The sequence below is a fragment of the Passer domesticus genome, chromosome 11, assembly GCF_036417665.1.
Source record: "Passer domesticus isolate bPasDom1 chromosome 11, bPasDom1.hap1, whole genome shotgun sequence".
NCBI lineage: Eukaryota > Metazoa > Chordata > Aves > Passeriformes > Passeridae > Passer > Passer domesticus.
In genome coordinates, this window is record NC_087484.1 from 19,570,264 (window position 1) to 19,584,622 (window position 14,359).

The 14,359-nt window shown below is 42.7% G+C and overlaps 1 protein-coding gene across 3 annotated transcripts in view; it reads left to right on the plus strand.

The window, feature by feature from the left end:
- MAP3K13 (mitogen-activated protein kinase kinase kinase 13) overlaps positions 1-14,359 on the plus strand; it is a 70,045-nt gene that overhangs the window by 17,153 nt on the left and 38,533 nt on the right. For all 3 annotated transcript variants that reach the window (XM_064435584.1, XM_064435580.1, XM_064435581.1), the window contains exon 3: positions 9,053-9,198. The gene's annotated coding sequence lies outside the window, so the exon portion shown is untranslated. The remainder of the gene's footprint in view (positions 1-9,052; positions 9,199-14,359) is intronic.

Sequence of the window (14,359 nt, forward strand, 5' to 3'; positions counted from 1 at the left end):
CCAGAGGGGAGGCAGAAAGGCCCATTAGGTGTTCTTTTCTTCTCTGCAAGCTCCTCTCATGTGCTAAAGGAAATTGTTATTCTTGTCATCTCAGATGATTATATTCACAAAATCCAACCCTGAAATATCATCCCTGTATTAGACACTGACCATCTACAGGCACAATCTTATTTTGTGCCTTTATTTTGATTACCTTTGTTACCTCGGGCACTTGGCAGGAGCAAAAAGCCTCATCATTCTGATTGCTTCAGTTTCCCAAGATGTCTTTTGAGAGAAAATGTTTCCTGAGCTTTGTTGCAAGCTCTTAAGTAGAATTTGGTCTTTCTGGGAATCATGTGAGATCAAGTGATTGCCTGGAGCAAGAGAAGGTACTGAAGCTGCAATAGCAAAGACCTTGATATCAAAGGCCACCTGCTACTGCTCTCCATCTATTCAGCCTTAAGTTACCAGGTTATAAATTCATCCTGTGTTCCTACAGAATGGCTGGCAGGTTCTCAGCAGGTGAACTGGGCTGTTTCTCAGGGTATAGTTCACATTTGTATCCCAGAAATTTCCTCCTGCATAAACTTTTGTCTAGTCTTCACGAGATGTACTGAGTTGTCTTTTGGCCTTCTTCCTGTGTGCTCTTTTTACTATTTTCTTGGTTTTCCTGGTGTCAGTCAACAAATCCATGTCAGCATGTAGCTTTGACCTTCAGGTTTGCAACCCAGCTTACACAGACACCTGGTAGGAGTAGAAAATACTGTCCCACAGTAAAATTCTAATAGTTGTCTGTTTTCTCCCAAACCTTGGGTTATTGATCATCTTGTGTAAAGAATTTCTTATTAACAACTTAAATGAACTCCTGAACACTTTCTCGTTGAAGAAAATGGAGAAAAATATCTTACAGTCTATATTGATGTGGCTGAACTACACATACAGAGAGAACATTGATTAACCTGGGTCTTCTGCTCACAGTGTGTGTTTTCTTTACTGTGCTCAGTCAGAGAAGCATTTCTAGCAAGCTGAGGTTGTATTTATGGAATGAACTGTGTTGTAATACTCATGGAAAAATCTCTGCTAGGACCCTTGTTCATGTCCAGCCCTGTGATCCATCTCTGATGGTCTGGCCAGATACCCTTGTGGCCTTTCCTCACCTTGGATCTCCAGCACAAAGGACACAGCATCTTTTCAGTCATTTTGCTTATAAGCAATTTTTGCAGTTCAGTTTAGTATAGCTGTTCTAAAATGTTTTCATTTCAGCCTAAACACAGATGTAGTGGCCCCACCAATGCTCTGTGGGTTCATGTATTGCAGTATATGCATGTGGCATTATTTTTTTCTTTGGTTTGTTTTGTCTGCTGTTTGGCAAAGGAGAGACTCCCCTGGTCCTCCTGCTGCCAGCAATTACAGACAGGTGCCAGTGCCCAGTGGGAATGCATATTTCCAGCCAATATTTACAGCTGGTTCTGTCCTGGAGGGATGGAGCTGCTGCTGTCAGTAGAGGTGAGGGAGGTTTCCTTTTGGCTCTCCAGTGAGAAGCAGGATGTAAAATGCAGCTCTGGTGATGGCTGGAAGAAGGTTTTGATGGTTTTTTTTAATGGCTCGAGCTATTTAATGTGTCTGTGCTTTCCTCTGAGGCAGAGGGTCCTGGTTTGGGGAATAACTGTGTCATCTTGGTCCTGGTAATGAGGGAGCCTCCCTGGCACAAAGCATGACCGGCTGAGTCTCCCGAGCTGTTCTGTGAGTCTGTCCTGGAGCTGATTGCCTGGAGTGTTCTCCCTTCTGCAGCCTTGGTACCATACCAGGGTGAGGTCAGAGATGGAGCTGCTTCCCTTACTCAGTGCCATCTACCTTGTATATTCAGAGTGAGCTTCTCAGAAGAAAAAATGCCATGGTTGTGTCACAGGAGATTGCAGTTACAGTAGAATCACATCATAATGTGTCAGTGTAAGTGTTTAATGCTTTCTGTCATTTGAGTAGCAGTGCACACCAGCATTTTCCTTGTCATCTGTATCTTTTTAGTGTTGGACTTGGCTTATTTCTCCAGAGGCCTGCAAAGGTCATTGTTTTGCAAGGAGAAATGCCATGACATCAGCTTTTGGGAAGCTGAAAATCCAGAGCAGCCAGCAGTGACAATTGAGGTCCTGCTTTATCAAAGGTGATACCTTCCTGTGTCAGGTGTGTGTGGAAGAGTCCAGGCTGCTGTCCTGGCATTGCAAGGTTTTCCCCAGCAGCTAAATGCAATGAAGAAGAGACTTCTGATGTGTCTGTACCTGCAATGAGTGGCTGTGTCCTTGGAGGTTAATCAGGGCTGTGCTGTGGGTTTCTGTTTCCTCCTAATTTTTTTCACAAGCAGAAAACTACTTGTTGGAGTTGCATCTCACTGTCACTTCCTCCCAGCCTTGAGGAGAATGCAATATATAAGAATACTAGTGTATATGTTTTTAAATCTGTGCTTTTAAAAGAGGAAATCTGCACTCCTGGATGACCTTCGCTTGTTGTGTGGAGGTTTTCCACAGGCAGCATTTGTCATGCATTGTGACAGTGTGTGCAGCTGGATGAGGCTCTCCTACTGGGGGTGAGGAAGGCTAAGCTAAAGGGTTTTCTGCTCTCATTCTGAGCTTGTCCAAGCAGTTCTTGGGCATAGCTGGCTTTGAGATAAGTGGCATAATTCCAATAAAACAGTTATGCTGCTGGGATAAAATCTGGGTCTAACTGAACCTTTGTGCTTGGTTTTAGTGAAGCCACATTTCCCTTTAGGATTGCAGACTGGGAGGAAGACTAGGTATGCTGGTGGAGGCAACAGAGGAGTTGTCTGAATTTCAGCAAGTGGATATAGATGCAGGGAAAAGAGTGAAGTTTGAGATGAGAAAGATTTAAGTAGGGACAGGAAATAGGCTTCTCTCTGCTGGTAAAGGGAAAAGAAGCAGATAATGGTGACTGGGTGGCAATCTAAGGGAATTAAACAGCAGGAAAGGGAAGAAGAATGGAGCTGGAGATCTCACAGGGTCATGGAATGCATTAATTTCTCTTTCAAACTCGTCTTGCATTTTAGGCAGGAAGAAACACTAATTAGCAACTTTTCTTCAGGATTTATCTAACCAATTTGAGCTTACTGTTTTCAGTGGGATGGGAATAACTCAAGGAAATGATGAGGAAAGAGTGATCCTTCCTGATAAATTTTGTCAGGAAAGGAGCACAGGGAGAAAGTCAGTCCTTGTAGGGACAGTTTTGCAAGAGGAACAGTTCCAGGTGGGTCCTTTTTCTGCTCCTAGGGCTCTGGGAATCCATTTTCTTCTGTGTTTCCATGTGCATCTTCCTTCTGTGGTTCTCCAGTTTCACAGTGTTCTTAGCAGGCAGCGTGGTGCCTTTTATCAGTGATCTGCAGCCCTGGCTGCTTCCTCAGGTGTGGTGCAGTAGCTCTTGTTATCCCCTGCACTGTGTTGGGCTGGCAGAGCTGTGAAATTCAGGGCTGGGAGCACTCCAGAGCTCCCTGTGTGCTGCTCACCCTGGTGCTGCTGTCCTGAGCAGAGAGAAGGGAGGGAGCTGGGTGTGTGGCTGGCTTGTGCAGCTCTGTCTGTAGTGTCAGGTATGAAAATCTCCCTGGTGCTTTTCTCCTATTTTATTTTTATACTTTCATTCTCACTGTGTGTCATTTAGAAATCAAAGCAGGAGTGTGCAGTTCAGCAACAGCAGCAAAACTGTGCTTACTACTTATCTGCTGCTTTGCTGAAATTAAACATTTATGGGGCCAGAGACTCCTCACTGCTCCATCTCAAATCTTTCAGCCTCCTACACTATGATGATTTTTCTCATTGCATTTTGACACAGCTCCTCTAAGAAATACAGTGAAATCAAATTATTCTCCACTGGCCTCTCTCCCCATCTTTCCTTTGTGTCCCCAGTTTGCTTTTTTCCCTTGGCCATGACATATGGGGAGCAGCTGGTAGAATCAATGCTTTTGTTGAGGTTGAGTTGAAGTTTTCCCCCAGTCTGATGGGCAGAGATGTGCCCTCAGTTGTTGGTACCCATTTCTGTTCCCTGGTCTGTTCCAGGGTGGTGTGACTGTGTAGGAGCTCCTCACTGCTGCAAGCAGGGAATAACCCAGTGCTGCAGCACGTTGCCTGTTGGTGCTCCAAGCTGTGTGGCTGCCTTGGTCTCCATGGAGAGCAGTGGGATGCTTCCCAAGGCCTGCATCTCATCTGCCCCTGCTTTGTGGCCTGGAGTGAAACCTGGGCAATGGCTCTGTTCCTTGGGCACGCTGGAGTGCAGATACCTTTTGCAAGAAAAGCATTGTTCCTGAGCCTTCAGAGACTTTTACAGGACCTAGTGCTCAGTTTTCCCTTGCAGAGCATGGTCTACTTCTTTGATTTAAGTTTGCTAGCTTAAAGCAGTGCTGCATGGATGCTGAAAGCCCACGCTCCTAAAATAGCTCGAGTAGAAGGAGCACTTGAGTGCTGACTCCTCTTCAGGAGAGGAGAGGGAAGGTAACAATGAGCAGATGGCAGGTATTAGTCACATCACCTGATTTATCTGAGCACCTCAGACCCCATGGGCTCAAAGGTGCTGGGGGAACCTAGAGGGAAGGAATCCTCCCAGCAAACCAGGCTGGCTGTTGGAGTTGCACAGGATACAGGCAGAGGGACCTCAGAAAATGAGGAGATCTGCAGCCAGATGCTAACCTGAGGAAAGGATGCCCACAGAGACCCTGGCCAGAGCCTGGGCCTACATTCACCTGCCCAATTTTCCAAGCCATTCCCTTATGTATTTGACAAGCCCTCAGAGCATTACTCCTTGGGGCTCCCATGCTTTGTTCCCTCTGCAGAAGGAGTAGAACAAAGGTCCAGGTACCTCAGAAATAACTGAATTCCCCAATTTCAGGATCAGCTGGAATGACATTATCCTAGCTTCTACTCTAATAAATGCAGTACAGAAGCTGCTTGATCTTTTCCTGTAGTATCTAAATTGCCAGTGTGCACCTTGCAGTCCAGCTGGGCTGGCCCAGCATCCTCTCCCTTCTCCAGGTCCTTGGTATCCACGTGTTGGCCCTGGCCCAGCTGGCAGTGGGCTCCCAGGAGAGCCTGGAGATGCTCCCTCCTGCTGATGTGCTGGGAACACAGCGTGGAAATGAAATGTAGAATCTGTGCAGTGACTTCTAGCAAACTTGACACCATGGAGCAGGTAGGGCACGGAGGTGGCATGGAAGTGCTGCACTTCCAGTTGCTTGCTCTGGCTGCACTGTTTGTATAATCATTTTCTTCCAACCCAGCCTGGCCAGAAGGCAGCTGTGGGCACAGCAGAGGGAAGGGAGGTCCAATTTAGGGCTCTTTTGACTCCCCTGTGCAGAGATGGGGTCATCAGGAATTACAGCATTGATATGCTCTCCCTGAAGAATAGCTTTATTTTTAGTTTTTTACCCCATTTGTTTGGGTTTCTATTGTTCTAAATTTTCAACAGCAGAGGCTGAATGTGTGGTCTCCTCCTTTTTCTCATCTTTTGTTTCAACTTTTTGGCAATAATTCCTAAAGAGCTGCTCTGCTGGAGTTGTTCCCATCATTTTTCACACTTGTGCTGAGCCCTCTGCAGAAGCCAAGCACCCTGTGGGCCTCTGAATTACAAATCTCTTTGTGGTGGCACCTTGCATCCTTGGGCTTCAGCTTCTGCCAAGCACCCAATGAATGTAGGAAGGGAGTAAACCACTTCTGCTGTGGTACATAAGGGGTTAAACTAAGCTCTGTTTATTAGTGTTGATGCTTTAAATGTGCCAGAGCATTTGAAAACGGGCAGTGGACAGGGCAGCAGGCAGTAAATACCGTTAAATGACAATACTGTTCAATATTTGCTGTTAATTGAGAGAGGCAGCAGCTGCTGGTATGCAGCTTCAGCCAGGATGAATTAGTAATGAGTCTGTAACTGGGCTTTTTTTTCTGGTTTAAGGTTGCATCAGCCCTTTATAGTTCAGTAACATGATTGGGATAGAAATAAAAATCATAGCATTCCCTAAATTGAAGATTTTATTTTGTTTTTGTTTTCCAGTGAGTTGTCATGGAGCTTGGTGTCAGTGATAAATTTGGCAGCAGTAATAAAACTGCCTTATATATAAGGACCAAACGTAAAGATTTTGGTTAGCTTTTCCATCCTGTGTGGCAGCCAGTGGGAATGCAGCAGGCAAAGCAAGCTCCTCCTTTGAAAGAAGGCACTTTTGTTGTGTTCTCAGATGTTTTCAGTTCAAACAGGAGTTTTGGTTCAAATTTCTTTGCTGGTGCTGCTGCAAGACGTGGGGTATGAGAGTTCTGTCCCTTGCTGCAGGGGCAGGAGGAGAGGGAACACTAATTCAACATTTCCCTTGTCCTTTTCTTGCACTTTTGCCATGCATTTGTGTTAAGCTTAACCTTTGAAAACTTGCTGATAAGCTGTTATCAGCCAACAGTTAAAATAACAAACCTTTCCACCTTGCTGGGTTGGGGTAGGGACTTCCCAAGGCTTCAGAGCCATGGTATGGAACAGGAACATCATTAATCCAGAGCAGCCAGGCTGGGGGCAAAGTTTTCTCTCTGAAGAAACAAGCCACAGCTGCTGCTTTCATGCTGTTTATGTAACCTGCCCTGTAAGTATTTATTTTGCACAAAACGCTTTATTTTGAGCTGTAGATGTTGTTGTGAAAGGTCAAAACTCTGTTCTAGTGGTTTTTAGCAGATCTGAAGTGGGGTACAGGAAATGAAATTCCAGCTCAGTGGAAAACAATGCCAACAGTCCTATTGATTTCAGCACAGCTCGGCTTTCACCACAAGTAGAAGAATTTAGAAGCAAATAATGTTGTGTTTGTTCAGTTTGTTAAACAAAAATCCATCTGCAGGGGTTTGCACTTGAATCCAAATACTTGGAATTCTGCTGGTATTTTGGTAGGATGAGAAATACTAGATTGAAAGAATTCTTTGGGTCCACAATGATTATGTTAAAGGAGAAAAAGAAAATTCAATCAGCAGGTGTGTTTGTATCCCTGTTCCCAGCAGGGGTGATTTCTGTATTGCACACCTTTGGCTTTTGGGTCTCTCCTGTTCACATTGGCAGTTTTTACACAGTGAGTAAGTGCTTTTATGCATCCTTAAGAGCTTGAAGCTGCTGCACACCATGCTGGCTTCTGGACTGGATTATAGAGGCATGAAATCTTTCAGGTTGGGTGTGGGAAGCAAGTGCTAAAAGCCAATCGAAGGCTATAGAAGGTGGTGGTAAATGGAACTGCAGGAAGAGCTCAACTCTGGTGCTGAAAGTCCTCCAGCCCCACAAGTCCCTTCCCATTTAGGCACTGAGCATTCCCACCTTGGCTGCCAGTTATAAATGGTGGTTTCAAACCTGTCCTTAAAACCTGCTTTTTTTTTTTTTTTCATGTGAAATGCAGTAATTTATTCCAGTGGCATTTGGCCAACTTTGGGCATCTGGTGTCTTATGTTTTTTATGAACATCTCTCCAATTTTCTCTGCTGTCTCCTATACATGTGTATGATTGGTGTTTACAAGGATAAGGTATTCCAATGCATTTTTTTTTCCTATTTTGTGTGGTTTTAATTCTTTTAATCTTATTATTGTTTCATATATAGTAATGCTTACAGTATTTGTTTTCTTAAGCAAGAAAATAAATCTTATATTTACATGTACTATTTCCTGTCTTAAAATAGTGGGAAAAGTTATAATTACTGGCTTTTGAGGCTTTTTTAATTGATTCAGTAGAACCATGTAATTTTCTTGTGAACAAAGGCAAATATTTATGTTTTTAATACATAAAGTATGAACTCTAAAGTTTGTGTGATAAAACTGTTAAGATACATGTATGTTTACTCTAGATTTTACTTTGAAATTGTTCTGTAATTAAAATAGTTAATGCAGTCCTGGTATGGGGCCACAGAGGCTACAAATTGGTACTTTCCTGTGCAAGAATATTGTTATATTATCACCCTCCTGTTGCCCAAACAGAGCCTCTGAATGTAGCCTGACCCAGAGCTCTCAAGCTTTTCCTTGTTGGGAATGTGGAATTACCCGTTCTGTTTTTGTGGCAAACCAGCAAAGATAAGGAGAGATATAAAATGAAATGGCAGTGGTGACAAAACTTAATATTTTTCTCAAATGCAATTGGCCCTTGCTCCTATTTCAACAAAAAATTAGGAACATGCTGAACCTCCCAAACGTTGGCAATGGCCTTGAACTAAATTGTGGTGAAATGCAGAACATGAGGCAGGTGGTGCCAAGTGGATTTTTTTTTGTCTAAAGTCTCTTAATTCTGGGAAGTCACTGTGCTGGAATTTCTAACCCTTTTCCTCAGTGTTGTAGTAGCTTGCTTGTGTCTGAAGGAGGCTGAAGCATATGAGGAAAACTATTTGTGTGGGTAGAGAGAAACTCTTTTAAGACCAAGTAGTTTGGTGTTTGCATTAAAGCTCTGTAATTTCAAGGTGTTGATTTATCTTTCATTTTATGTAGAGCTGGGCTAAGTCTTGCAGCCTGTTAAATTTGGGGGGGAGGGGGGTGGGGGGTTGGAGAAAGTGCAGTGGGCTCAGGACTGGGAGTCTCAGTAGTTGTAGTCTCTCTCCTTGCTTGGTTCTGGTAGTAACAGCAATAATGATATTTTGACTTGTATGTACGTAGGAGGACTGAAGTAAGTTATGCTTTTCCTAAAATTTGCTTAAAATTAGGAAAACAAATAGCTTGGAGTTTGAGTATAAAATTAAGTGTAAAATATCATTAATAGATTACCTTGAAGGATGTTATTTTACAGGCTAATCCAATCCTGATGTAATTTTGTAACGTGGAAAGCTCTGAGCTCTTTTACTGGAGCTGCTTGCTTAATTTAGATTAAAATTGTACCATAAAAGGATTATAGAGTGTGTGCCTGTGCTAAGAAAGGATGTACTAAATATGCTGAGGTATTTTTCTACTCCCAGCTCCTTTTTGAAAGTGCATACTTAATTTTGGATGTTCTCTGCTGCCACGTAACATCACGATGTGCTGCGGGGATGTGTTGGGTTGATCTTGTGAGCATTTCTTCAATGCAGGATTCTGAGCTTCCTTGTTCTTTCCAGAGAGAAGAACTCAGCGCTGGACTGTCCTCAACACTACCCATGGTGCAGCTTCCGAGGACAGCTTGATTTCTGTGACTTGAAGAGGAGGCACATGTGCAGTGAGCCGAGAGGACATGGGCTTCCAGTGCATCTGGAACAATGATCAGGTACCAGCAGCTGTTCATATTCAAATTGTAGTAACTAGTCAGAAACACAAAGGGATATCAAGTGATAATGTGCTCACTCCTGTGGTTGTCCTAAAATTCTAAATACACTTGCCTTTCTAAGGTGGGGATGAGCTGAGTTCACCTTCTTGTTTTATGTTGTGTCCAAAGCCATTTCCCTGCTGAACCTGCAGAGACCTGATGGGATCCAGCTCCCATGGGAGTAACAGGAAGGGATAAGTGCCAAAGGGGTGGGTGCATAAATGGAGGTGGAATCAGTGTTTACATTTTTCCAATGTAACTTGGAGTCTGAAAGCATTTGAATATGTTAATTCTGGTGTATTGATTTTGTGAGGGGACAGCTTAGCATGTTATTTTCCATTCTTATGAGTACTTTTACATGGTATTTCCCTGGTGATTGGCTGGAGAATGCAGATTCTCAGAGGAATCCAGGCTGTTGTAGCTGGAGTAGAGACGCCAGCAAAATTCCAGAAATGCAGAAATTAATAGTTTGCTTTGGAATTGCCGTTCCTGCAAGTATATAATCTCTTGATTCTGTGTCATATATGTAATTTTTTAGTTTAACTACATTTATTTTATGTATTAAAAATCAAGTGGTAAGACTTGTATGTCAGCAAACCACATACGTCTCTCTGTATGAAGAACTGAAAAGGGGCTAATTCTATAAAAGCTCTGTAAGCTTTGGGGAATTAAGTTTAGAAGAATATGTAAAAAATAGTTGCTTGTTTCTTTGTAGATGCTGCTTGAAAAATCATTTTTGTCTATAAAATTTTTAGAGTTTTCTTCAGTTAATGTCTGGGTATCTGTGTAATAGAAGAAAAAGTAGTTGTTTCACTTGAGGAGACTGAAAATGGGCTTGTTCTACACATCTTCTGTATGTTTGTGTGATCTTTGTTGTACAGAGATGCTTCTTGCAGAGAAAGCTACAGATACATAATTTTAGGATGCGCCTGAGCCACCTCTGAGTGGGATTGCAGGAAGATGTGAGATGGAGCTACATTTTGGGATTTGTTTCTTAATATAAAAGCTGTCAATTTTTACCCATTCTGTGAGGAGTGGTGGGTGCTGTAGAGGCAGAGCATCCATATATTTAGATTCTGGCTGTCTCTTGTTACGAGCTATAATTAAGGTGAAGTATTTTGCTGAAGAATTGAATTCTCCCTTGATTTGAACCTGGTTCCATCTCTGTGAAAGCAATTAGTTGCTTGAACCACCCTGTCCTTGCTTCATCAGTGACAATTCATCAGTTGCTTCATCGACATTGTTGCTTCTAATTTATCTGATTTTTTTGTGGTTAATAGGCAAGGCATTCGATATGGGAGTGCTCTGTGTGGTAGTGGTGAGTAGAGGAGGCTTGAGGATGGAGGGTCTGGCCCTGAGGGGGACTGTGACATTTATAGAGGACTGGAGCTTATAAAACACTCTGCAAAGCTCTGGAGGGTCCCAGGGTTAATGCTTCAGCTGATGTGCTTTTGCACATGGCTCTCAGTCAGCCTCTCTTAGCCATGACTTGAATTTACTGATGTGGTGCTAGTTTTTCTCAGGATGGACAAATACAGAACTGGGCAATACAAAGCTGCTGGCTTGGGCTGGAGTGTTAGGACAATGGCAAAGTTTGATGTGCCCCTTGGGTGAAGTCTGTTTAACTTTTGGTTGTCCCCACAGATCAGTTCTGTGATTTAATTCAGAAAATATTTGGGGTCCTGTGCAGTGACCCCTCTGGGGTGCTTTCTCCATCACACTGCAGTGTCCAATGTTGTGCTTGAAAACAAGGCCCAAACCCCACTGCTGACAAGTTCGGTGTTCTAAACTCCAATATTCTCTATTTAAAGTGCTGTCACAGCTCCTGAACAGAGTAATTCTGCATTGTGATACCTCACACAGATCAAGAGGACTCTTCTGGGGTCTGCAGTGAGCACTGGGGAGCAGCAGTCTCATGGGAGGGAGGTAAAAAAAAAGCAGTGACCTCTGAAGCAAAGCCTACTGAAAGCTTCATGAGTGACATGGGTCTGGGAGGATGCTGAGCAGGTTTTGTTTGCCTTGGGAATATTTACTTAGAGCTGATCCACTCTTCTTGAAGGAACTTTATCACAGTACTACAGAGAAAACTGTTGGTACTAAATATAGAGCCTTATTCTGGCAGTCTCATGACTTGAGTTCTGCTGTCTTAATGGGCTTTCAGCAGTTTTTGTAGGGTTTTTGGTAGAAAATCTGAATATTACTCCTCGAAGGAGTTGTGTAACAGTAGCAAGGACACAAAGATTAAATTTGGTGAGACCTTGCACTGCAAAAGATCAGAGGAATTTTTCAGCTTCTGCTGTTGCTGTAAAGCTTTCAGTGCCTCAGTATCTTCAGAGAAGATCCCTCAGAGGTTCCAATAGTTCATCTTGATCTTTTGCATCAAAGCAATATCACTATTGCTGGACAGCTTTTGTGAAATGATTTTTGTTTCCTTCCAACTAGAGGAAACAAGTTCCTTAGGCTGCTGCTTTATTATTTATCATTTAGAAAAGCTCTTCTTACAGCCTAAGTAATTTTTTCTTCTTGCACTTGGAGTCCATTGCTTTTCTGTAGATGTGGAACAGGACTTCCCTCTTTCTTTGAAGAAATCATTTGTGTATTTAGTAGAAACATATAATATCTCATTAGCTTTTCATTTCACTCTGTCCAGACTGAGCCACCTCACTGAGTTACCTCCCCATCCCTCAGAGCTCACCTGGTGACCTCTCTGCCTTTGCTTCTTGTTCTGGGTGGTTTCTCACATTCCCAGCAAGCCTTTCCCAAAAGTGGACTTCCCCAAAGGCCTCATCAAAACTGAGAGGATCAGGAATTTGTATTCCTGTTAATGGATAGAAGTTGCCTTGTTTGTGACAACTGGATATTTATAATTTGTGCTCAGTCTCTGATCCTCTCCATCCCCAATCCTTATCTACAGTGCAGCTGCTCAGCAGTTGTTTCTATATTTATGCAGGTGATTTTTTTTCTCTGAACAACACTTGACCTTGGGGAATTGGACTGCATTTTTTAATCACTTCTTCAGTTTCATTAATTCCTCCCTGCAATAGCTTCCCATTTATTCATGTCTTTTTGTGGCAATAACATAAATTATAAGACTTTTCTTTCCACATGGCACTAATACTGAGGCTTCATTGTCAGCTCTCATTGCTTTTTGCAGATTTCTCACCTGCCAGAGGAAAAGTGACAGTGGCTCAGCTGGCTTTACAGGTGTCCCTTATAACTGCAATTGATGAATACTTATTTTTAAAATTCTTTTCTTCAGTATTTCTCACTGCTGTGAACCCTATTAGAATTAATTATTGTTATGGAAGACTTGATTTCAGCCTGTTCTCTGGGAGGAATATTATGTTGTGCCCGTTTCCCTGAACAAATAGATCTGGTTTTCCCTCATGGCCTCTGCTCAGCTGGCCACCACCACTGTCAATGCAGGGAGGCTGTTGCTCACTTGCTGTATGAACTGCCCTTTCAGCAGCTGTAATGTCTCTTATGTAGCACCATTTTCCTTCCTGATGGAATTCCAGAGCTTCTCTTTATGTCCCAGGAGCTGGGCTGCCATCCTTCAGAGGAAGGTAGTCTGCAAATGGAGTTTTTTGAACTTTCCCAGCCTCATCAGTGCATGTTCTTAAGATAACACTGTAATGTCGCCTCCTAAAATTACACAGACTGGAACTGCAAAGGCAGGGCTCGCCTGGAAAGAGGAGGGGAAGCCACTCAGAATCCCCTTAAACAGCCTCCCTTTCCAAACAGGGCTCCTGACTGGAATTGCTGCTTACCTTTGTCTGGGTGTTGTACATGTCCCATTTTGGAGCTTTTTCTCTTTTCCTCTGGTCAAGCTTCTCAGGTCTCAATGCTGATCTTGTCAAATTACAGTTTTGTTCACCTGCCTCTGTAGGGAGGACTTCTCAAAGTCCCAGGTCTGGGCACTTTCAGAATAAAATCCTATATGATAAATGCATACATTTAATTTCTGGTCTTACTAAAGTGCAATTGAGACAGTTGGTTTAAAATTGTGTTGTATTTGCCCTATTGAGTGTGTAAGGGAGATAATAAAATCATACACACACAAAAGGAAAAAATAATAAAATAAATTGGCCCATACTTCTGTGTTACATGTTCAATTTTTTCACAATATTCCACTCTACTGTAACTGATATTTCTGGAATGTTTGGGGCATCAGACAGGGTCTAGTCATAAATCTCTGCAAACAGCAAGTTTATGTGAAATAGAAGCTTTGCTCCTTACAAAAGGGAAAGTGAGTTGCACCAGGTCAGGTCTGGACATAATGACAGCACAAATGAGAATCTGATTCTGTGATTCTGATTCCTTCCTTCCTGGGCGCTCACAGGAGGGATGTGTCTGGGGCTGGGAAGAGTGGATTCAAAGTTTCACAGGTGTTTAGGACTTGACAATGAAATGCCCCCTTATCTATGCAAATATTTACCCAAACGTTTGCCTGGTAGAGAATCATTTGCTGTCTCCATTCACTTATTTACTCATCCAGGTAGGAACTTTTCACAGAGCAGTCCCTCTTGTACCTCCAAGTGTGTGCTGAGTAGGTTTATTAACAGCCTTAGTGCTGCATAATTATGAAATTAACCTTTGAGTCACTCCCATCTCTTTCCTAATTTTCTGCTGTTGTCAGTGGAATATGCCATGGGCAGCATTAAGGATTTCTTTTGGTTTTGTGCTTCCTTGTGTGGCTGTTATGGGCCTCTGGCAGAGGCAGGATCCTGGGATAACTCAGCCTCTGGTCCAGGGCAGCAGAACCATCCTTCCTTGTCAAAGGTTGGCTTGGGATTTCTTCCCAAGTTGCCAAGCCCTACAAATAACAACGTATGCTATTTTTGAGTATTGGCATAATATTGGAATTCTCAGTCTTCTGCAATTTTAGTTGTTCACCAGTTTGTTAAAACTGAAGGTCACAGGATTGGAGAACTTGTTAAATGATTATTTTAGGACTGGGCTCAAATCAATAGGATGTGCCAGCTAGAAATGTTATGCCTAGCAGATGCTGTATAACATTCCTATTAGTTATTAATTGGCTTGGAAGTACTTAATTGTATTGTATTTTTCAAATATGGTGAGCTAGTTAGTTTTTAAAAATACTTTTAACTTTCTTTTGCAC